The sequence below is a fragment of the Staurois parvus genome, unplaced genomic scaffold (genome assembly GCF_062004578.1).
Source record: "Staurois parvus isolate SC_StPar_1 unplaced genomic scaffold, SC_StPar_1.0 ptg001492l, whole genome shotgun sequence".
Taxonomy (NCBI): Eukaryota; Metazoa; Chordata; class Amphibia; order Anura; family Ranidae; genus Staurois; species Staurois parvus.
The window spans coordinates 98,969-123,153 of NW_028319288.1; the positions used below are offsets into that span (position 1 = coordinate 98,969).

Below are 24,185 nucleotides of genomic sequence, written 5' to 3' on the forward strand. Positions count from 1 at the left end.
GGATTTTGAACGGCCCAAATGTCTTCTGCTTAGTGAAATGGGAGAAAAATAGGTCTCATGTGACCTGGAAGCAATAATGATTCTCTTTTATAAAATAGGAATGTATCTTATGCTGTCACTAGCAACATGTATCCTCTGGCTGCAGCCATGAGTCTGATTACTTATTGTGCTATGCAGCTGAAGATACAAGATACAAAGAATTTGCATTGAAGGGTGACAAATGCTGTTGCCCAGTTTAAAAAAAGAACTACAGGTGCCTGTTTTGGCAGCACACATACTAAAATTGGAATGATACAGAGATTAGCATGGCCCCAGTGCAAGAATGACACTCAAATTCGTGGAGCGTTCCAAAAAAAAATAAAAAAGTACTACTACTATGTTTTTACTCTTTACTCTATGCAATTTACTCTCTTTACTCTATGCAATACCCCCAAAGGTACAGGTTAGCAACTGTTACCATGGTCTTGCAGATATGGATGCATTACGTCTTTATGCTTATATGCTTTATGCCTGAAATTTATGTTTCTTCTTTAACTTTCATGGGCTTTTGGGGGCTTACCCTAAACTGACAGTTCTCAGTGCAAGGATTATGCGTGCCAAAACAAAGTAAAAATAACACATTGTTCCCAACATATAACCCTCACCCTAAGGCTGTATAGGATTGGATGGCTGCACACTCCACTAGAAATGTCAATTATTTATTAAAGTATCAAAAGTTCAAGATAAAAGCATCACAGCACAAGAGCATAAACAGGTAGGAGGGTTGGCACAGTTCACACACAATTGGTTATGATTAAGAGCTGTTGTGCGTGAAACGCGTCAACCCTCCTACCTGTTTGTGGTCTTGTGCAGTGATGCTTTTATCTTGAACTTCTGATACTTTAATAAAGAACTGGCATCTCCAGTGCAGTGTGCAGCTGTTCAATCCTATATATGTTTTATCTCAGAGGCGAGCTGGGCAAGACACCTATTTGTGAACTGCATATGGGGTAGAGTGCTCTCAACCTGAAGCAGTGTTACCTTTTGTGTGGACTGTTGGATCTCACTCTGTGGCTACTTTCACACTTCTCCCTTTGCAAATATATGGTAAAAATGCATATGCATTATTACCGTGTTTTTGGCCCACTTTGCACCTTTGAAGAAAAAAAATATGTGACTCAAAAAAACACAATCACAGGTGCGTTTTGGATGAATTTTTTTATGTATTTTTCAATCATTTCAATGGGAAGGTACATTTTTGGTGCAATTTTTTTAACGGCACCAAAGATGCACCAAAAATGCAGCAAGCAGGACTTTGAAAAATGCAACAGATATGAAACTGACCAGTGTGAAGTGTTTCATAGGATTTACTGGTCATGCCATTTCTTTTTTTTTTAACACCAATAAAGAAGAAAAAATGATCAGTGTGAAAGCAGCCTAACACTTATAAACGTGAACTCTTGAAACCTAAAGTGTATAACAAAGCAAACAAAACTCATTTTGGACAGATCCACTATAAGCAGAGTTTTTTTTGTTTTTGCCACCTATCTCCCACTGGGCGAATTTTCCTTCTCAGAACATTTCCTATACTGTAGGAACAAGAAGAAATGTCAAGAAATTTCTTTTAAGTATGGCTGTTGTCACTGCAACAAGTGTTGGAAGTTTTCTCCTCTTTTCCAATTCTGATGACAATGGTCATCTGGATAAAAAGTGAAGACAAATCTCTCCAATGGGGACATAAACAGCAATAAAAACCTGTGTCCAAGATAAACGTTTTTGGTTTTGGATACACTCTAATCTCTCTCCTATAAGGCCTCTCTTAGCTGCAGTGTGTCCCTCATGGCATTTTAGTATGCTCAAAAAACTGCTTTTGGGACCCTCCTCCTTGAACGTACAGGGCCCTAAATGCTAGTGCCATTCAGCAATGTTGAGCCACAACTGCCACAGACTTTGACAGGCTGCTTGCAGTGGTGCTGTACACTGCACCTGTCTCTCCCAGGAGGGATGTACTGCAAATGGATGGCTCCATGTGCAAGGGGCCTTAAACTTGAAGATTGAATTCCAAGCAAACTGCTTAACAGACTGAAAAAATACCTATAAGAAAGCTGTTTTGCTTACCATAAGGATATAGCTCTACAACACAGCATTACTTTATCTGTCATTCTCATTTATCCTCCTATCAGCATACTACTTCTAATTCAAATGTTCAAGTGTTGCTTCCCCCTTCCCTTCCCTGAGCTCTGCTATACAGGGCTGCGAGAGTTTGATAACAACTAGTGTAAAAAAGTGTACTTACACTGCTTGTATTAAAATACACACAGGGATGCTGCAGTCTTTTATGTCTGCCTAGAGTAAATTCAAGGGTTTCTCTGGAGCTGCAGAGGGCATGACCCTGGAAACGCATTAGTCACAGGCCATTTGAGATTGACTGTGCTGGTGGGTCTGGTATACAGTGACTTATGTGAAGGCAAACTGTATGGTGGATGGATGTGCCTTAAGTGACAGTGTTATTTATTTTCAAGCAGAGTCAAAATTAGATTTTTGAGCACCTATACTATTTTGTTTTCGACAAAGTTTTACTATACAAGGAGGAAGTGCTCTGTTTTTTGGTTATATTACTGCCTGGAGTAAAGCATTAACCCTCTAACAGCTAAAATAAACCAAGCTCTCTTACCTCTCACACTAACTCTAACATAATCTAATCACTAAGGGCTAGTTCTCAATGGATTCAGGCATTAGGGAAGTATTTCCTTTGACAGGCATTACTAAGCATGTAGGATTCTACAACTGTCAAATATTGCTAGTAACATTCAAGTCAAAATCCAAAGCAAAGCTTTCAAGTTTTTTTAAAAGCTTCCAAAACCTATACCAAACATCTTGCCAGCATGAACAGACCCTTACATTGCTGCAAACCCCTTTTGTAGCTTCCTTAGCTCATCTGGAACTGGAGCAGTGAGAGCCTAAGGATTATAGTTTCACACTGAAATGGCATGGCACTGAGATGACCACACTAAAAAACTCCTGAACCCCTGTCCAAATACATACTGGCATTATTTCCGATGGTAGGAATGCAGGTTATAGACAGTATTTGGTATTCTGGTTAAAAAAAGGTGTAGTAGGTTTGTCACTTTAAGAGCTCATTCACATCAGCTGCTACATTACAACACTGTGGCGGGTGCAATGAGGCCGTAATCAGAGCAGCGATGAGCTTGGTGCATCGCATGGTTTCCTTTTTTTTTTTGTAACTAAGTTTATTGAGATGTCACAGAGAAATTTCATAAAGTTGAACTGCCAGCCATGTGGTGCGAGGCAGAACATTGCCTTGCACTGAAATGTGCATACACAGAGGGCTGCATGTAGTACTTTCTTTCAGCGCATCATGCCCACACACCACCACAATGCAGTGGCGTGAACAAGGCACATAGGAGACAAGGTATTTTGCCTTATCCATGTGGTGGGGCTGCGCTGGAATATTATTTATTAGAGGTACTTATATAGTGCTTTCAATTTACGCAGCGCTTTACATATATATTGTACATTCACATCAGTCCCTAATCCTCAAGAGGCGTACAATCTAAGGTCCCTAACTCACCTTCATACAGGGGCGGACTGACAACTCATGGGGCCCCCAGGCAATAGGGGATCATGGGGCCCCTGTGTCCTTGCCCAAAATCAAAAAAGAATATGAAAAAGGTACCAGGGGCATCTCATGGGGCCCCCTACTGACCCTGGGCCCTCGGGCAGTGCCCGAGTTTCCAAATGGTCAGTCCGCCCCTGCCTTCATACAAGCACATACTAGGGACAATTTAGACAGGATTCAATTAACCTACTAGCATGTCTTTGAAGTGTGGGAGGAAACTGGCAGAAACCCACGCAAGCACAGGGAGAACATGCAAACTCCAGGCAGGTGGTGCTGTGGGTAGGATTTGAACCAACAACACTAGTACTGCCAGGTGGAAGTGCTAACCATTTAGCCACCCAACAGAGTCCCACTGCATTTGGTGTAAACCTAGCCTCAAGATGTAATACAGGCACATAAACTTTACAAAAACCCCTAATAACCACAAAGGATATATATCAACTTTGTGTGCACCAAATGCCTTTGCAAACTAAGTTATAACTTTGTAGCAGTGGCATCATCACTGTGCTGTACATAGCCTGTGCAGAGAGCAGAGTTGTGGGAGGGGCCCAGCAGCTCCACCCACTACAGGCTGCCTGCAGAAAACAACAGGAGGGGGCGGAGACAAGACCACTCACAAGGATAGGGAGCAGCAGTGACCGGTCTATATTACAGGAACTCCTGTGCAGAGCCAAGTTTCATACTGGGTAACTGCACAGATCTGGAGGAAATACACAAAGCTCTCCAAGATTCAAGTACAGTAAGAATACACATGCCTCATATCGGCTTATCCTGGAGTTCAGCTTTTAAGGGGATTGTTCCTTGACATCAAATGTGGCACAAAGGGTAGTTCATTTTGGCAACTTTTCACATTATTGCAAGTGCAGGTTAAAAGATCTTTTTTATACATTTATGGTTTTTTAAAGATAAAACTGCATTCACAACATAACCAGCATCCACACACCAAAGAAACCCTTTTTATTCCAACACAATGCAGTACATGTGCTTTACATGTAGACATCGTGGTGCATTAAAGGGCTATAGTTTACTACACAAATGTGCATTGGGGACCCAATAAAAAAAGAGCAGGAGTACCCCCAAAACACATGCACAACATGTGTGCCCAAAGTAGGCTGATGTCCAATACAAGGTGCATGTATAGGTGTAAAACCAAAGTCTACTCACGAAGTAAAGCAGAGGAAGGGTTCAAACCTCTGCCAGGTTTTTACAGCTGTCACTCTGACTGGAGGAGAATTCAAATTTTCCCATTGATGACCAAGACAACAAAAAAATCACAGGCAGGGGCGGACGGACAACTCATGGGACCCCCAGGCAATAGGGGATCATAGGGCCCCTGTGTCCTTGCCCAAAATAAAAAAAGCCTATGAAAAAGGTACCGGGCATCTCATGGGGCCCCCTACTGACCCCGGGCCCTCGGGCAGTGCCCGAGTTTCCAAATGATCAGTCCGCCCCTGAGGTTGGAAGTTTCTCTTGCTTCATTCAGAATGAATGATTTGTATAAATTGCCAAATAATGTTAAATCCATTTTTATTTTTGTTAAGGAGAACTAATTGTTTTGCATTTAAATGCAGCCGCCATAAATATTGTGAGAAAAGACACAAACAGAAATACAGGATGTAACATGCAGGAAAATAAATCAATGTAACCTTTTTTCTTGGAGAGCTATGGGACACATGTAACATCATTATACTGTATAGTCAAAACATTTTTTCTTTCTAGATAAAAACTTTACAACCCCTTCTCAGGTCATTTTTTTCTGGCTCTGTCCTGGCGCAAAATGGCGCAGCTGCAGACGCATTGGGCTAAAGTCAGCAACTCGCGTCATTTTGCGCTCATTCCCCAGCTGCAGAGAAGGGAACCTAGGTTAGGGACACATCCAAAAAACACGTCCCTGGGCAGCTGTGACTAAAAAGCTGACCCTGTAATGAAAAATATTGTTATCCAGGGGTGGACTGACAACTCGAGGGGCCCCCGGGCAATTGGGGATCATGGGGCCCCTGTGTCCTTGCCCACACTCAAAACACTCCCAAAAAAAACTATAAAAGGTACCAGGGGCATTTTATGGGGCCCCCTACTGACCCTGGGCCAGATAGCAGTTATAACACACACAGGTGACAGGACATACCATAACCTCACTCACCCCGACTTCTCAATCGCCTCACAAGGATCACGTGACGCCCCGAGAGCAGCTCTGTGTGTGTGAGGTGCGCCGCGCGGTACCAGCCCCTTCCCGCCATTTTGTTCCGCTCCCTCAGGAGAGGAGCGCAGCGCGCAGGCATTCTAGTGACGTCACCGAGTTCCTCACCTCAGCGGAGAAATAAGCTGCGTCAGCCGTGATACGCAGTTCTCGTGCCTTTGACGACATAACGGAGCATGTCCGCGCTCACAGGACACTAAGAACGGCTGGCTACACATTCAGCTGGCTGTCGTTGCTCAGGAGGCACAGCAACGAGTGGTAGAAAAAAAGAAAGAAAAGCCTGACTGTGGCCTGAGAGGACATGCTGGGACTTGTAGTGCTGGATGGGTTTGTGCAAAACCTAAATAGGCTTTGTATGTGGTGAGAGGGTCTGCTGGGACTTGTAGTTCACCTTAAGGCACAGGACTCTGGCCTGAGAGGACATGTTGGGAATTGTAGTTCACTATTAGGCACAGGATTATGGCCTGAGAGGACATGCTGGGTATTGTAGTTCACCATTAGGCACAGGATTATGGCCTGAGAGGACATGCTGGGACTTGTAAATCACCTTAAGGATCCGGACTCTGGCCTGAGAGGACATGCTGGGACTTGTAGTAGTGGAACAAGTTGCGCTAATCACAAAGAAAGGCCTTGTATGCGGTGAGACGACGTGCTGGGACTTGCAGTCCACCTGAAGGCACCAGACTATGGCCTGAGAGGACGTGTCGGGACTTGTAGTCCACCTTAAGGACCTGGACTATGGCCTGAGAGGACATGCTGGGACTTGCAGTCCACCTTAAGGTACCAGACTATGGCCTGAGAGGACGTGCTGGGACTTGTAGTCCACCTTAAGGACCCGGACTATGACCTGAGAGGACAAGGTGGGACTTGTAGTTCACATTAAGGATCCGGACTATGGCCTGAGAGGACATGCTGGGAGTTGTAGTAGCGGAACAAGTTGTGCACATCCTAAAGAAAGGCCTTGTGTGTGGTGAGAGGGTCTGCTGGGATTTGTAGTTCACATTAAGCCACTGGACTCTGGCCTGAGAGGACATGCTGGGACTTGCAGTAGCAGAACAAGTTGTGCATGTCCTAAAGAAAGGCCTTTCATGTGGTGTGAGGGTCTGCTGGGACTTGTAGTTCACCTTAAGGCACAGGACTCTGGCCTGAGAGGACATGCTGGGGCTTGTAGTTCACCATTAGGCACAGGACTCTGGCCTGAGAGGACATGCTGGGACTTGTAGTTCACCATTAGGCACAGGACTCTGGCCTGAGAGGACATGCTGGGAATTGTAGTTCACCATTAGGCACACGACTCTGGCCTGAGAAGACATGCTGGGAATTGTAGTTCACTGTTAGGCACAGGACTCTGGCCTGAGAGGACATGCTGGGGCTTGTAGTTCACCATTAGGCACAGGACTCTGGCCTGAGAGGACATGCTGGGACTTGTAGTTCACTATTAGGCACAGGACTCTGGCCTGCGAGGACATGCTGGGACTTGAACAAGGTGTGCAAATCGTAAACATCGGCCTTGTATGAAATGAGAGGGTGTGCTGGGACCAGGGGCAGACTGACCATTTGGAAACTTGGGCACTGCCAGAGGGCCCGGGGTCAGTAAGGGGCCCCATGAAATGCTCCTGGTACCTTTTTCATAGGCTTTTTTGAGTTTGGGCAAGGACACAGGGGCCCCATGATCCCCTATTGCCCGGGGGCCCCATGAGTTGTCAGTCTGGGACCTTAGTTTACATTAAAGAGTGGAAGCCACCTCTTTATGAAGCAATACACTTTTCTTAAGGCATGCTGGCACTTGTAGTATCACAAAAACACCTTGCATCCACCAAAAATAACCCGTGCATGCTGAGATTTGTGGTTCACCATCTGCAGTTTGTCTCACCAAATGACATTTTTGCAGTCCTGAAAAGTCGGTATAAGGAAGGGCTCGCTCAGTGACCAGAGGCGGGTGGACTGATCCCAATCACAGAGGGGGTTCTGGTTGATGGAGGATTATGCCAACACGTTTTGGGGGCAAGGTACCGATTCATCAGGGCTGTGAGTGGACGGTGGATTGTTCCTGAGGCCCAGGAATGTGAGGTAAAACTCAGCATTTATTAACAGTCTATTCAGATGGGGACACTTTACTGTGTGCCCTGTGCAGATCCGTGTTTTCCCAGCATGGGGATGCACAGGTGTTACATGATGATATCCCATTCATTTCTAATGGGACACAGCCACGGTGTGCTAATATGACATATGTGCGAGTGTGGGTCTCTGGACACATACAGGGTGTATGGGGACCCGCTCTCACCCGCAGAAAAATATGCAGGAATTGAAGTGGGTTGTTGCCTGGTTTCCTTAAAATAGCACTTAGGACGTAAGTACTGTAAGGCTGGCCATACATTATACAATTATCTGCAGATTTTCTGCCCAATTTCCTTTAGATTTACCTTCAACTATGTAGTGCAAGGGCCTGCCTAATTGGATACAACTGAAAGTGTTGTTTAGGTTTGTCCTCCTATTATATGGTTTTTGGTAAATCTAAACCAAAAATCTGCAGATAATTGTATAATGTATGGCCAGCCTAAGTTCAAACAAGCAATGAAACAAAGTAGCACACCTGTATTCCAATGTCACGTTTGGATGTATGCCAGTTCCTAGTATGTAGCAGTCAGTGTATCCATTTAGAGCTGGCTCAGATCCAACCTTTCACTGGCAGGTGCAGGGATTGAAACTGTGTCAGTTCTGCACTATATAAACAACAAATGCTGGAGAATGATGACATACAATCCTGCACTCCTTTTCAATTGTCAGATGTATTTTATTATTTATCACGGGTTTATTGAATGTGTTTTTCCCCGAAAATAAGACCCAGTACCTTTTTTGGGAATTCCTAAAGTATAAGACCCACCCCAAAACTATGACCTAGTTGTGATCAGGGATTTTTTTCAGCTGGAATGTAGCAGAACGCCATTCCGCCACCCCCCGCACTGGCCTTGCACACACCAATATCTACTGTCTATTATATTCACAGAAGTGCAGCTGAAGTGACAGCACCATCCGCTCCCACAGAACCTCCCTACCTCTACTCACTGTGGGACAGGGAAGGAACAGATATCTGTGTGTGCAGTGTGTTTAGGGGCAGGGCGGGGAATCTCTTCCTGCAGCCTAATGCATAGGGGGATCGCCAGGCAGTGGGGAAGAGGCGGCGAGTGAGAGCGCTTGGGATAGGACCTGAAACGGGAGATACTATAGAGAGGGGCCGGCTGCTGACAGCTGTGTTTTGCAAAGCTAGTCTCCTAGATTGTAAGCTCGAAAGAGCAGGGCCCTCAATCCCCTCATGTTTTGCATTGTATTGGTATTGTTCTGTCACATGTTTTGTCCCCCTCTGTAATGTACAGCGCTGAGCGAACTATTGGCGCTTTATAAATACTGTATAATAATAATAAAATAGTTAACCTTATGAGGGCAGTGGAGGGGGGGGAGGGATGTGCAAAGGTGAGCTGCAGTCAGGAGTTGCAGAGGTAAATTGAGTCAGGTAAGCTGCAGAGTGCATAGGTGAGCTGGGGGTGCAGAGGGCAGCTGAGTTGCAACCCACCTCTGTACTCCCCCGGCCTCAGCTCTGCACCCCCTGGCCACAGCTTGCCTGTGCACCCCCCAGCCACTGCTCACCTCTGAATCTCCTGTCCACAACTCACCCCTGCACCCTGTCTGTGGCTCATATCTGCACCCTGTCTGAAACTCACTTGTCAAGTCACCCCTGCAACACCTGACTGCAGCTCACAACTATCATCAGCCGGCCTTCTCTATAGTAACCCTCATCCACAACTGCCTGCAGCTCACCTCTGTACCCCCTGGCCACAGCTTGCCTCTGCACCCCGCAGCCACTGCTCACCTCTGCATCCCCCATCTGCAACTCACCCCTGCACCCTGTCTGCGGCTCACATCTGCACCCTGTCTGAAATTCACCTGTCAAATCACCTCTGCAACACCTGACTGCAGCTCACAACTGTCATCAGCTGGCCCTCTCTATAGTAATCCTCATCCACAACTGCCTGCAGCTCACCTCTGCACCCCCTATCCACACCTGGACATTTAAAAAATAAGACGTACCCCGAAAATAAGACTTGTGTGTTTTTGTGAGCCAAAAAGAAATATATAAGACAGTGTCTTATTTTCAGGGAAACACAGTAGCACCAACAATTTATGCAGACATCAATCCCTGTCCTCAAGCTTCCAATCTATAGTCGCACATGTATACACATTCTAGGGCCATTTTTGTGTTCTGTCCGGGATTCAAACCAGCAACCACGGTACTGCAACCACCAAGCCGTTGTGCTGTCCACGATTCGTCTATAAAACAGCCTTTTTTCAACCAGGGTGCCTTCTTGGTTCTTTATGAGTGCCTTGGCAAAATGCCTACAAATTGCCCAATATTGCCTAAAAATTGTGTACAAGCCAGTGGGTGGATAAAATTTGCTTTTTTTTGTCACACAAAGCTACTGGTTTTTATTGTGCACCACACAGTGCAGGGCAGCCTCCGACATCCTAACAACTGCTGATGTCACTGGTTGAGAAGGAGGAAAGCAGACACCTAGAGGTGTCCCTAGGGTTGGTGTCACCCGGTGCGGTAACATGTGGTGTCACCCCTCCAGAAAGGAAAAACGGTGCCGGTGTAGTGGTAAAATGAGTATCCCGTGAAGATATGTATCCCCTGAAGCAACTGCGCATGTGATGGTTTCAGGCTGAAGAAGCTGATCTCCGACGTTAGCACAGAGCCGGTGATCGGCTTTTTCGGCCTAAAACCGACACATGCGTAGTTGTTTCAGGGGATACTCATTTTACCTCTACACCGGGGCAGGGCAGCTGTCACTGTGCCAGCATCCTGCTCCTGCACCCTCTATGATGGTGCCACCCGGTGCAGCCCGCACCTCCCTAGGGACGCCACTGCAGACACCTGCACATCATCCTTGTTTGACACCCCTCACCCACTCATCTCTGTAAGCACTGAGGTCATGTTAGCTGCATGGGGGAGAGATAGTTAGGAAGAAGAAACACTAGTCATTATCAGTGTACAAAAGTTTATTTGCTTTGAAAGAATATATCGCCTGGGTTCACATTGATGCAGTGCGGAACTCGCATCGGTTTCTGTGCGAATTCCGCACCCCATCATAATCGCAACCCCATTAATGCGAACCGCTGCGGGTGTGCATGTTAAGTTAACAACACCCCATAATCTGTTCGCAAAACGCAGTGCGATGTACAGAATCGGATCGCATGGGTGTAAATACCAATGTGATCCGATTCTAGTGCGAACAAAAAAAGGGTCCTTCACCTTTTTGGTGCAGATGCAGTGCGATTTGAGCCATACAAAATGTATGGCTCAAATTGCACTGCACAGAATTCGCATGTGATTTGCATAGGAATGCTGTGTGGTTCCTGTGCGAATCACATGCGATACGCCACACTTCAGAAGTTTAAACCTGGGCTGAATGTTGGGTGTCTTATGAGTGGAGATGCAATTGTGATATGTAAAACTATTAGTTTAGTTTTTTACATTTTAGAAGGAGGTACAGTGCCTCAAGGTTGTCCGTACTTTTAAAGGGCACCTTGACTGGAAAAAGGTTGAGAAACACTGATCTATAGTACAGAGAGCTTCCTTTGTCTAGTGGGCCCACTACCCAGAGAAAGCATGGTTTACATGCTATATTTAACACGAGTGCAGAGTTTTATCTTACCATTCCTCCTACTGTTACTTAAAGTGTTACTAAACCCAGGACCCTGCATTCACTATATCTGATCTCCCACAGTACACAAAACATGGAAATGCAATTATTTTAGTAAATATAAACTGCTAAATACCTTTTCTCATCAGCAGTATATACATAGCAGTCTTGTGACTTCTACCAGTGTCCAGCTGAGCACTGGTTAAAGTTTTTTGGAGGAGTTTTCATTCAGCTCTGACTGTCCTATGAGGCTGCATGAACACTGACCCTCTGGACAATGCTGTTTGGCCATGTGCTGATCACATGCACCCTCCCAAAGAAAAGAAAAACTCTCTAGCAATACACACTAAACTGAGCATGTGCAGAGTGACTCCTACAGCTCTGTACTATCAGCAGATGGATTGGTTACAGTAGAAGAAGAGGATCAGAAAAGACAGAATCAAACAGGCTTTTTAAATAATGCGGGGGATTAACCCTTTAGGTTCCACAGTGAGTATAGCAAGCATACTTTACTGCATATACAGACTGATTTTACTGTTGTGGGTTTAGTAACACTTTCATGCTTTTAGGAATAGTTAGAAGTGAATGCAAATGTATCAACTATTTGCTGAACGATGAATGTTCAACTGTGTGAAACACCTAATGAGTATTTGGTACTAAACAAATTGGCACCTGTGTACCCCAGAGAATTCTGTTTCTGTGGTTTGAAAGCTACATTCAGGATGCTAGTTGCACACCAGTTTGATAGCTCAAATGCCAATGAGTATGGCTTTTATGTTGGTGGAGAGTTCTCTGGAACTACAGAGATATCAATGTTTCCTGCAAAGTATCATTTCAAATGGGAAGAACTAAACCAATACCGTGAAATGGTAGAAATTGTAAATTTGCAAAACAAAGTGGTAATAAGAGCATTTTTTGGGGGCCCTCAGAGTAGACCTGACAATCGCCTTTAGACACGAGATTGGATGTGACAGAGTGAGGAATGTACGTAAGTGACACAGGCAGATATATTATGTAGAACGCCGTGCTGCTGCTCATTAGATATGCAGGCTTGTCCCTTGTGATTGTGGCATTCACAGAGCTATTGGACATGAAATGGCTTTCTTGATACAGGCTCAAAGTTAGGGACGCATTCACGACAGCTACAAGATTCAGTCAGGAAATATAAATGGAAAAATTGCTGAAGCTGAAATTTTATTGCCAAGTTATTTATCTTTGTTATTGCTTTCTGCTGCTTTTGTGTAGCTTGTCCTAGGAAACAGACAGGTCCAGATGTTCTTACTTACACTAAAAGTCAGAGATTTGGAGAGCGAATGGAGAACTACCAGTAAATGACATGTAAAAAAGGAAGAGAGGGCACTCTATTCAGTACAAACCAGCAGCGTTAGAAATGTAATTGGTTAAGCACCAGTGTTTCCCACCAATCCACATATTTTGGCCTTAAACCTTTTCACCTTTGCCCCCCCCCCCCCCAGCTCTTATGCAGCTGAGAGCAGAGCAAACTTAAGAAAAAAAAGGTGTATATAATGTTATTTATATCGGTAAACAAATGTTTTACCTTTCATTTCTATTTTAAACTGAATGGGTTGTTTTCCAAGGTGAGGGTTAACAATCACTTTAATTACTATTACAGTGCAACAGCTTCAACAAATAGTGAGAGAACATCTGCAGTAAGGACAAAAACAGAAATAAAAAGCTTCTAAATGCACTTCAAGTTCTGTCTGTGTTGCTGTTGAAAATTTCCCATCACAGTTAGACAGTGAATGAGGGAAAATCTTTCTAAGGGTTCATGTCAATGGCCATTCTTGTTAAATGGTGCATTTGAATGCATGTAGCTACTATACGTCAGAGTAAAAACTGCTGCGCTTGAAGTAAAAAGGCTGAATCTGCTAAATGTGCCTTTCCTGTAGTTTAAACACATCTAAGCGAACATACTGCACCTACAGAAACACAGCAGAGCACAAACCAGGTGAAAAGCAGCTGAACCTCTGGTGTACTGCTCATAGAAATTCAATGGGATTTTTCAGACTTGTGTTTGGCGTTCATTAGAAATACTGGAAAACATTGCCCATCGAAATGAACACTAAAGGAGCCTCAGAGAGTAGTAAAACTCAGCAGGGGTTCTGATCCTCTTCCACTGTATTCAAAATAAAAAAAAAAAGTTTAGGCATAACATATACTTTGAAGGGTAAGTCTATGCTGAACTGATATGCTGTACTTTAGTGTTGAATAGTTGCTAGCTGTTCTTAGATATCCCTCAGTCATTAGGGTTCTCACACTGCTTGTTAGGAATTTTTTTTTCATGTTATCGAAAATGCATGTAACTGCTATAGAGCCTCTGTTTTTTTTGCTGCTGCTGCTGTATTATCCTTCTGCAGTGTTGACAGGGTTAAACTGAATATTCATTAATGCAGAAGTGCAGCAGCCATCTTTAAGGAGACAACTTTGCATTGGTCGATTATGGAGTGTCTCCAGTGCAGAGGGCAGCCATCTTGGCTGTGTCTTGATCGACTGGACCTACATGGAAGAAAAATATATTTTAAATATATTTTAAAAATATTCATCCCAAATATATTGACATATATTTGAAATACTACAATTTTGGCTGTATTCAATATATTTAAAAAAACAAAAAAAAACAAATATATATATATATATATATATATATATATATATATATATATACTGTATGTTGAAATGCGTTTTTTATATATTACAACATATATAAAAGATCATTTAAAAAAAAAAAAAATTTAAATATATTCTTCAGATTTTTTAACATATAAAAAAAGTCATTTTAACATATATTTTTACATATATTTGTAAATGCATTCCAAAAATGTAGATTAAATGTATTTTTAAAGACATACAGTATATTTGAAAATTTATTTTTAAAAATATTTTTCATATATTGTGTAATGAATACAGCCAAAATTGTAGTATTTCAAATATATGTCAATATATTTGGGAAGAATATTTTTAAAATATATTTAAAATATATTTTTCTTCCATGTGGGACGGGTGGTGATTGGTTGATGCAACAGAGCAAGGTGAAGTGTGTCTGCAAGCTGGTGATAAAAGAGAGGACGAGCATGAAGCAAGCAGGTGTGTGGGAAAGAGATTGAGCTGCTGCTGCTTCTGCTGGATGAATAGATCCCTGCCATAGCTGACCACAATCAAGTGATAAGGCAGAAAAGTAAAGGGACTGAGAACCTTCTTCTTGGGAGGGTGTGATTTGGATAACTGGTTAAATCAGATTGTACTAGAGAGCAGTCCAACCACTTTTAAGGAAGGATAAGAGGAACTGTCTTTGCAGGACTGAAGGAGAGATAGTAACTTTTGTCCCTGTCTGACATGAACCTGACTTTTACTGAATCAGAGCACATGTCCAGAGACCCACAAGAGTGCACTCTGGGTCTAGTAAGAGACTAACAATGCACAAGTTAATATGTTGTCTTCTGGGAACTGTCCCCAACTTTGCTGGCCTATTTTTGCTTGTTTTCTTTTTCATCATTCACTGGCAAGTGGGATAAAATGGGACTGTTATAACAAGTTTGGACTGTCTTTATATATAAGCCTGCTATGTTAAAAAAAATTGGTTCTGTTAATTGCTGATGGTCAGAATACTGCAGGTGTTTAACCATATCTCTCAGAGTAATGTTATTGTTTTATTGATTATTTATATAAATACACTTGCTAATTGTCTCCTCTTTTAGGCTATGCTTCTTTTAAGCTGTTCTTTGAAATACCTCAAAGTATGTCAGTAAGTGCTCAGTGAGTGAGGTATGTCATCTTCAGGTGTTCAGAGAAATCACAAAACAATTCAGCAACTCCTCTGGCAGTAGCGCTAGAGGATAGAAAATTCCCTGAAGTAGCAAGAAATGTGAGTGTCTAAAATGAAAAGCCCAAAACAGAATGAAGGAGATTTCACCACTGGAGGTGGCAAGAGACAAAACCACCAGTGAATCATTCCACTACAGCTGTGAAATGATTGTCATAGGTAGATTGTAACTGTCTAGCTGCTGTAAATGTAAACGGACTTCCAGCAACACAATTTTAGTAAGAGCAAGGAAGGATTCGAACATCTTGTTTTTGTTCCTTTCTGTGGCCCCTTTGCATGGGCCCTGAGGTAGGAATGGAGAGAAAAGCTCCCCAGTGATGCCAAATAAACCATTAAAAACCTGAATGAGGTTCTAATCCTGTTTCAGTATATCCAAAACCAAAAAAAAAAATTTGCCAGTATTTGTTCAAACAATAAAAAACAACTTTATTATGTCATAATATGCTTTATGTTCTAGTAATTAGCTACTGTATTATGCAATAATATTATTTCCAGGAATGCTTGAATACACATTCTGGCTCTCATATGAAGACATCTGAAATAATAGAATGTATGTCCTGATACTTGAGATTCATTTATAAGACCTCATACTATGTTAGTGTATTCTTAATATCAGGCAGCATGAATATGACTGCAAATTAAGAGCCAAATGACACAATCACACTAACACAAAAAAAAAAAAAAGCATGAGTGTAAATATACTGACATGCTAGAATTGAATAGCATGGTGATCTTTTAAGACACCGGGGCCTTGCACATTTTAATACATCTGTAAAGAAGCTTTATCCTGCCCCATTCAGCAGAAGGCAAAATGCCCTACATGTTTTGTTTTTTTTGGTGCCTGCATTTAGTAAATAAGTCTAAATTACATGGAACAGAGGTCACAACCCTATGCATCAAGTGCACAAAGCAGCAGTTCCTATGTGCTCAGGTGCACTATGCATTTATGCATTGTGCAGACTCATCCCCCTTACCAACCGCTCCGCTTCTGCCACCCCCCTCTGTCATTCCCTCCACTGGCTCCCGATTGCCCAACACATTAAATTCAAACTACTAACACAGACATACAAAGCCATTCATAATGCTGCCCCAGACTACCTCACCGACCTGATACCCAAATACCACCCTACACGCAATCTTCGCTCCTCACAAGACCTCCTACTTTCTAGCTCCCTGGTCTCCACCTCCCATGCTCGACTGCAGGACTTCTCCAGGACTTCCCTCAACCTCTGGAACTCACTACCCCAATCCATCAGACTGTCTCCTCACCTTTAGGCACACCCTGAAAACCCATCCCTTCAGGGAAGCCTACCCCGCCCTCACCTAACAGCCGATCTCCTCCACTCCTCCTACCACTCCATCCCCCACAGCCACTTCCTCCTATACCACTATCCCCTCCCTCCAAGATTGTAAGCTCGAAAGAGCAGGGCCCTTGAACCCCTCATGTTTTGTTACTGTATTGTCTCATGTTCTGTCCCCCACTATAATGTACAGCACTGAGCAAACCTTTTAGCGCTATATAAATACTGTATAATAATAATAATAATAATGCCTTTTGTAGCAACAGAAGATGAAGTGTGAGCGACATTCTGTACAACAGTACTGTGAGCCCTGACTGTCATAATGATGCATCACCAGAGAGTGTGTTCATGAGGGCTTGGGTTCACAAACAGTGGGTTGAATGATGTTAGGTATCATTCAACCCAGAAGAGGTGTGCCATCTTGTGGATGAGCAGACTTTCTGTAGGGAACAGTCCAGGGTGAAGATGAGTCATTCTTAACACGTTTTTTAAATGTTATATTTAAAAGTGCAGATGAGCTTTGAAGGGACATGGTCACCTTGTTCATGCAAGGAAAGTGACAATGTCTCTGGGGAGGGCATTTCTTGACCTCCATTTACCCACCTTACCTGCACTCCCTTGTAGCTCCTTTCTCCTCCTGTGTTGGAGGCCCTGGAGAGCAGTGACATTACTTTCTTAGTCATGTAAGGCTACGTTCACACTAGCCTTGTGTGCAGGCGGCAGAGAGGCGTTTGGTAAGCGTTTTTACCGCTTCCCAAACGCCTCTGCCAATTCTGCACATTACAGCACATGGTGCTGTTCTAACGGGAGCGTTTGCGTCGCGTCGCGGCAAAACGGACGCCTCTGGACGAGTCAGGAGGCTTTGAAGCCTTCTATTCTCGTCTATGGTGCCGCTCCGCAAACGCCCGGCCAGCGTTTGCGGTGCGGTTGCAACGCGGTTGCGGGGCGTTTGCGGAGCGGTAACACCACTCATACTGCATTATAGGCGTTTGTGGGGCGTTATTAACGCTCGGCAAACGCCTAGCAACCGCCGCTAAACCGCGCATGCGGCGTTTGCGGAGCGTTAATAACGCTCCGCAAACGCCGGACCAACGCTTGCCAAACGCTATAGGGGCGTTTGGCAAGCGTTGGCAAAACAGCCTAGTGTGAACGAGCCCTAAGAGTGCTTGGATCTAGCGGTGGGCTGCTAAATCCAAGCACTGTCACAGGGCAGCAAGTCATATGTTCCCCCGATCCTGGAAGTGCCAGGTATTCTCACTGTAGAGGGAGCTACCGAGCTGTGAGGGAACACAGGTAAGGTGAGTATGGGGGTGGTGTCCTTTACAGAGATACTGTCCTTTACAGAGATACTGTCTTTTTCCCCTAATTTTGGTAATATGATAATATCTTTGTTTGTGCTGTCTGTTGGGGCAGACAGTCATTGGCTCCAGCCATTGATAAGGAGACACTCTCCTTGAAACACATTCTGTACCCTGTGAAGTAGATGGAGCCAGGTGTGTTATCATCGTTCTGAGCTGTGGATGCTCAAGGTGTTCACCCATTCTGCACCAGATGAGCTTCTTGCTGCCTGTAGCTAGGGGAGCCCAAACCTCCTAAGGTATTGATGTTTCTAAGTTCATATTTTTAATTTTTGAATAATATAGCATCCTTTTAATACAATGCTGCTGATGGTGTTTGCCCTTCTCTTTTTTGATCTTCTGTTATAGTGCACAATTGTGTAAGAGTTACTAATTTAGGGTGGAATTCCAGTCATTAACTAAGGCTAAACCTACTCCCACCCCCATTCTAAGCCTATTCTACCTAGCCCTGTAAAGAAAAGATGCCTATACTTACCTATTCTGAAGCCGCTCCGGATTGGCCAGTCCCAGGATCATCTGTCAGTGACAGATTAGTGGAGGGGCAGCCAATATTGTAGTGAAGGGGCAGCCGATATGTAGTGGAGGGGCAGCCGATAACAGATGCCGAATAGTAAATCTATGAGTGACGTCATCTCTTAGGCATTCCAAGATAAATCATTAGCTGAACTGCCTATTTTGCTTTTGACATAAGTTTGATGTGTTTTTGAGATGCAGAATTCATTGGAGGTTTAATGGCCCTGCATTTGACATGCTTTAGCTGACTCTGCATTCCCTTAGCTCCAACTCACACTAGTGTAATGCGTGAAAGTGCACAAAATTTTGCAAGTTTGTTTGCATTCTCTAATCATGTGAAAAAGACATGTCGCACTTATGGAACCATTATCGGCACTCTTATGCACCACCAAACTGCAAAAATATGCACCAAAACGCAGCCAACAACACGCAAAACCCGAAAAGATAGATGAATTAGGAAATAAACTTGTATTTGTTGTGGAGAATTTCTAAAGAGAATTAAAAACTTTGACACTGGTCTTTCACTGCCTTCTAGTTGCAACATTGGCTAAATTCCATGTTGTTCCGATTGGTCAAGCTTTGTCACTTCCTAGTAGTGTTCAGACTTGTCTGGCTCCTGCTGTCTCCCACACAATCTTGTTAGTCAGAAGTAGTGATGGGCCGGACACCCCTGTGTTCGGTTCGTGGTCAAACATTTGAACCTAATGAACCTAAAGTGACATCACCACCTACGTCACTGCTAGCTTTGCCCAATTGTGCTGTGACTGGCCAAAGCATTGCACCTGAACTGTGATCAGGTACATTGCTATGGCCAATCATAGCTCTCTCAATGCACTCTGAGAGCACAGTGCATTGTGCGGCGCTTAGTGGGCGAACAGCCCACCGAACTCCCTTACCATTTGTGTGTTCAGCTTATGTTTGACTCAAACAGCAAGCCCATCCTTAACCCTTTGAGGACCAAGGGACGTATTTGTCCCATGTTTTTAATTGCCTGTATCATCTGATTAAGAACTTAAAATACTTTTTTTTTTTTTGGTTTGAGTCAAAATATTAGTTCTTATCAACAAATGGATCTAGCTTTTTGGCAATTATTTCATGAAATGGCTTAGTTACAGCAACTGAAGTGTACGAACTTTAAAAACAAAAAAATTATTCTTTTGGCATTCCGTAATCTTATAGTCCTAAAAGGGCTAGTCAGAAGAGCAGGCCATCATAGTGTTGGTGGATGGAAGGGATCAGGCAAGCTCCAACACTACCAAGAAGTGTCAAAGCTTTGAACAACAGTTAAACATTATGGTATAGCTAAGACACTGAATACTGCTGTAGGTATACAGTATGTAGACATCACTAGGTATAGTAGACATGCTCATCAGCAATGACATGGTCACTTTAAACCAAACCTGTGGTGAAGTATTTCAAAGTTAAAAACTCAGCAGGATAGAGGGAACCAAAGTTAAACGAATGTTGTATTTGAAGGATAATATATTTTTTGCAAGTGTTCTTATATACGCAAATTTTATCATGGTGGCAGAATAGTCTATTGAACATAAATGTCTTTGCTAGTAAAGTGGTTCTAAAGGCCTAAAAGTTTTTTTTCACCTTAATGCATTTTATGCTTCAAAGTTAAAAAACTTCCAGTATCAGCTCCCCAATAGCATTGCACAGAGCAGGTGAGTATAGCATGTTTATTATTTTAATAAAATACATTTTGCCTTTAGTAATGCTTTCAAATACAAAAGAAGTAAGTAATACTATTCTTTATTTGTATTATTTCACTGTGTTGCCCTGATCTCTCTTAGTATATCAAATCTATTAGTAAGGTGAAGTCAAACTTTCAAGTCGAAGAGATTCTTACTTAATTATTTTGATGTGTATTTAATTGGCTTAATTTGCTTCAGTATACTTTCAGAAGCCTGATATCTTCTATTGGATTTATTTAATTCCCATCCCCTGCAGAACTCAGACCACTATGAAATGTTTTAACAAAATAGCAGTTTTGGTAACCATGATCTTAGTGGTTGTCCAAAAAGTTTTGCCTTGTCCTTAGCGTCTCTCTGATCTCCTTCCTTTATATTTCAACTTCGTACTGCGGTTCGGAAGTTTGCTTCCATTTGCTCAAACTCTCTTATTGCTGTATTAATTATGCATGGGGAGACTTAATTTTTAATTGGAGTGCCTCCGTCTCTTTCTCTCTTTGCCTTTTCTCTACTGTTTTAGCCTTCGAATGAGTTCCCAGGAGACTCTTTCTATGCTGATGGGAAGAATTCAACTTCTTGAAAACTTTCTAAGGTTTATTTAGCTGGGCCCATATTCCCCATAACTGTTATCATTTGCATAATAATAGATATTGCTTTGTTTTTTCTTTTATTCTTTATGTAGAAAACATCTTATTGTGAGGGATTATTCTAAAGCTTTACTGTACAATTGCATATTGAAACATGGGGACTATGCTAAAGATTATATTTGTAAAGTGATGTCATTCTGTAAATATGTAGAAAAGCTTCTTTTTCTGCTGCTGGTGCCAAGCTAAGTGGAACATCAATGATTCTTTTAAATCGCAATTCCAAAAACAAAATTCACAGATGAGTTCATAGATTTTCACTTTACAGACAGGTGCTTAGTTTAGACCAGGTTTGTTTTCCAGACTTATATTTCAAAATTAAGAAACAATTTTACATTTTTCTATTAAAGGAAACAGAAATTTCTATAGCTGTGTTCCACGGAGATACTATTGACCCTGCTTACACCTATTATAATGAAAAGGGGCCTGCAATATACTAAGTCATATGTGCCAGCTGAGGTGGGAACTAAGAACACATGTCAAATATCTTCCAGCATGGGTCTAAACCAGATCTCAGTAAATCTATGGAAATATAGCACAGAATTGTTTGTCCATGGCAGACAACTGAATGCTTTTTGCGTCATCACATCTCCATGGAATCCAGCATTGTCAGTACACCTGTGTGTTGCAGGCAGGGGCGGACTGACCATTTGGAAACTCGGGCACTGCCCGAGGGCCCAGGGTCAGTAGGGGGCCCCATGAGATGCCCCTGGTACCTTTTTCATAGGTTTTTTTGAGTTTGGAGAAGGACACAGGGGCCTCATGATCCCCTATTGCCCGGGGGCCCCATGAGTTGCCAGTCCGCCCCTGGTTGCAGGTCACATTCAGTCTGGTGTTTTTTAGACTGGTGAAAATTACTATTGTATAAAACCTTTATTTATAAGTGAGTGTTGTGTTTAGAATGGAGTTCTCCTTTAAACACAAATTCTGAGTGCACTGCAGAACCTACTGCCCTCTTGTAATACCAGGACCTATAGTGGAAGCATAGGTACAGCTAGGTAGACACTGCTTTTATTTTTTTTATATTTTAGAAATAAATGTTGTGTTTTTTTTCTTGTGATCAGCCTGGAAGCAGCAGTAGTTAAAGGTACACTTAAGCTGGCCATACATGAGTCGAATTCCAAAAGAATTTTCTTTTGAAAACTTCTCTAAGAATTTTAGTTCAAATTTCACACCATTAGTGGACCACAGCAATGGACAATTTTCAAATTTGAGTGATCGGGCATGTTAGAAAATTTTTAAAAAACATATTTCTAATCAATGACTGAAGAATCGTGTAAAAAATGTAACTGAAAAGGAAATGAGCATGAGCTGTGATCTGGAAAGAAAAGAAAATTCTTGGCCATGAAAATTCTTTTCTGTAGCAACATGACGTGAAATTAAACGCTTGATTGGTCCAATTTCAAAATTGATGGCGACACCATCGGATTACAAAATGCACAAAATTTCCAATTTTCTAAAGAAAATTAGTCCAGCCCATGTATGGCCTGCATTAGACCTAATTGGGAAATGTTGCATTTGAACTTGAAATTAATATACCTGCTGATTGAGTGATTGATTAATTGATTGATTTAGCAAGCTCAGTTTAAATGATTAGTTCATCTTTACAGAAAACTGCCTATGCAGCTGAGGGGTGTCTGTAGATAAAAACAAACGGTGTACCTCTGACTAAAGTTAAACAATGCTCTTGGAATACTCCCAGGATGGTGCTAGGATGTTGCTAGTGAGGCCTAGTCATTACCACTCACCTATACCCTCAGAGTGAGATTTTTTCAAACCACCTTACATGCACTTTCTCTCCCCTGATTCAGTAGCTCTGAGTTCAACATTTGAGAGCTTGATGGAAGAGGTGAACAGTAATGGCTAGGCCTCACTTAGCAACGTCCTAGCAATGTCCTGGGAACAATCCAGTCAGGCTTCAGGAGGTATGTAAATGGTCTACACCTATAGCAAGGCCATTATCCAACTTTAATCAGACCTACATAGTTTGTTTTATCTGCAGAGGCTTCTTATCTTTGTAGTAAGTTTTTGGTAAAGGTGAACTAACCTTTTAAAGGCTAAGTTCACGTTTTGGAGCATGTTAAACGTTACACCCATATTTAGAGTGTAAAATGTAATTTAGAGTGTAAACTGTAATATGCTCTAGCAATTTTGGTATTACAAGTTCATATACATATGGTTCTTCTTCCCAGACGTGTCACTATTGCATTTGTGTAAAACTGCCATGCATGTATGTGCCAGTGCAGCACTTACCTGACTGCAGCCTCTATCACGACAAAAGTATGAGGATGTCATTGCTGACGTTTCCTTAGAGAATGTAATATCCCTGTTTGTTTTGCCCATATTTTACCTTTACTGGAATTCTGTCATGTTTCTGACACCCATCTATACATGCTTGTTCAAAGTCAGGTAACTAGCATGTTCAAAAGAGGATCAGCAAACAGACCCCATACTTTTCCCATGATGGTGTCACTTTAATTTTTAACACCTCTAAGATATACAGGTTCCACTGTTATATATTGTATAATAAGCAATTGTTTTGCTTTCAATTAATCAACCACAAAACCTGGGTCATTCATATATGCCAGTAATTAAAGGGATGAACAGGCAATCCCATTGAAAATCCACTGATAAATATGTAGCAGTCAGTTTTGCTCTAGATAAGCTGCTTTAGCAGCATTGCACTTGTCATTGTAAATTCTCCCCAGTGTGTTGGAAAACTGAATTGTACTTTGATTTTTCAGTAACTGTGTTGAATTATCTATTAATGCAGTGTGCTGCAGCATAGCGATCAAGAAACAAAAACAGCTTGTGGTCTTCTGATCAATGGACAGTGCCCTTGCTCATTGGGAGGGGTTAGAATGTCACTACTGTGTTCTAAGTAAATAAACATGTACCTTTCTGTTCTAAGCCTTTTTATTACTGCCACAGGAATGTACTGGTGACTAGTTCTTTAAAGAGAAGTCATTGAGCTTAGAGCCCACACTCCTTATCACTGTGAATAGCACTAACGGCTGGATATAAACACACAGCAAGGCAGAGAATTGTATAAAAGCTTGGTATTGTTATAGTACAATGGATAGTACTTGCTGCAGTAACTAGAATTGCACTTAATAAGACTTGTTATTAAATTACTTAAGTTGCAGAGTGAAACAACTGAATAGACATATTCCTGAAGTGCTAAATTGTGTGACTATATGAAAACAGCCACCTGATGCTAAACCACGAATACCTGCTATGGATAGTATGCACACATCCACTGCAGCAGAAGGTGAGCTGGTTTCACCCAAGAGACAGAACTGCGTGGCCTTGATGC

General features: G+C 42.4%; 1 non-coding gene across 1 annotated transcript; it reads left to right on the top strand.

Moving 5' to 3' along the window:
* Positions 1-253: 253 nt before the first annotated feature.
* On the top strand, positions 254-357 carry LOC149435523 (U6 spliceosomal RNA). Its single transcript, XR_016308461.1, has one exon. It is a non-coding gene; the product is annotated as a U6 spliceosomal RNA (small nuclear RNA).
* The last annotated feature ends 23,828 nt before the right edge of the window (positions 358-24,185 follow it).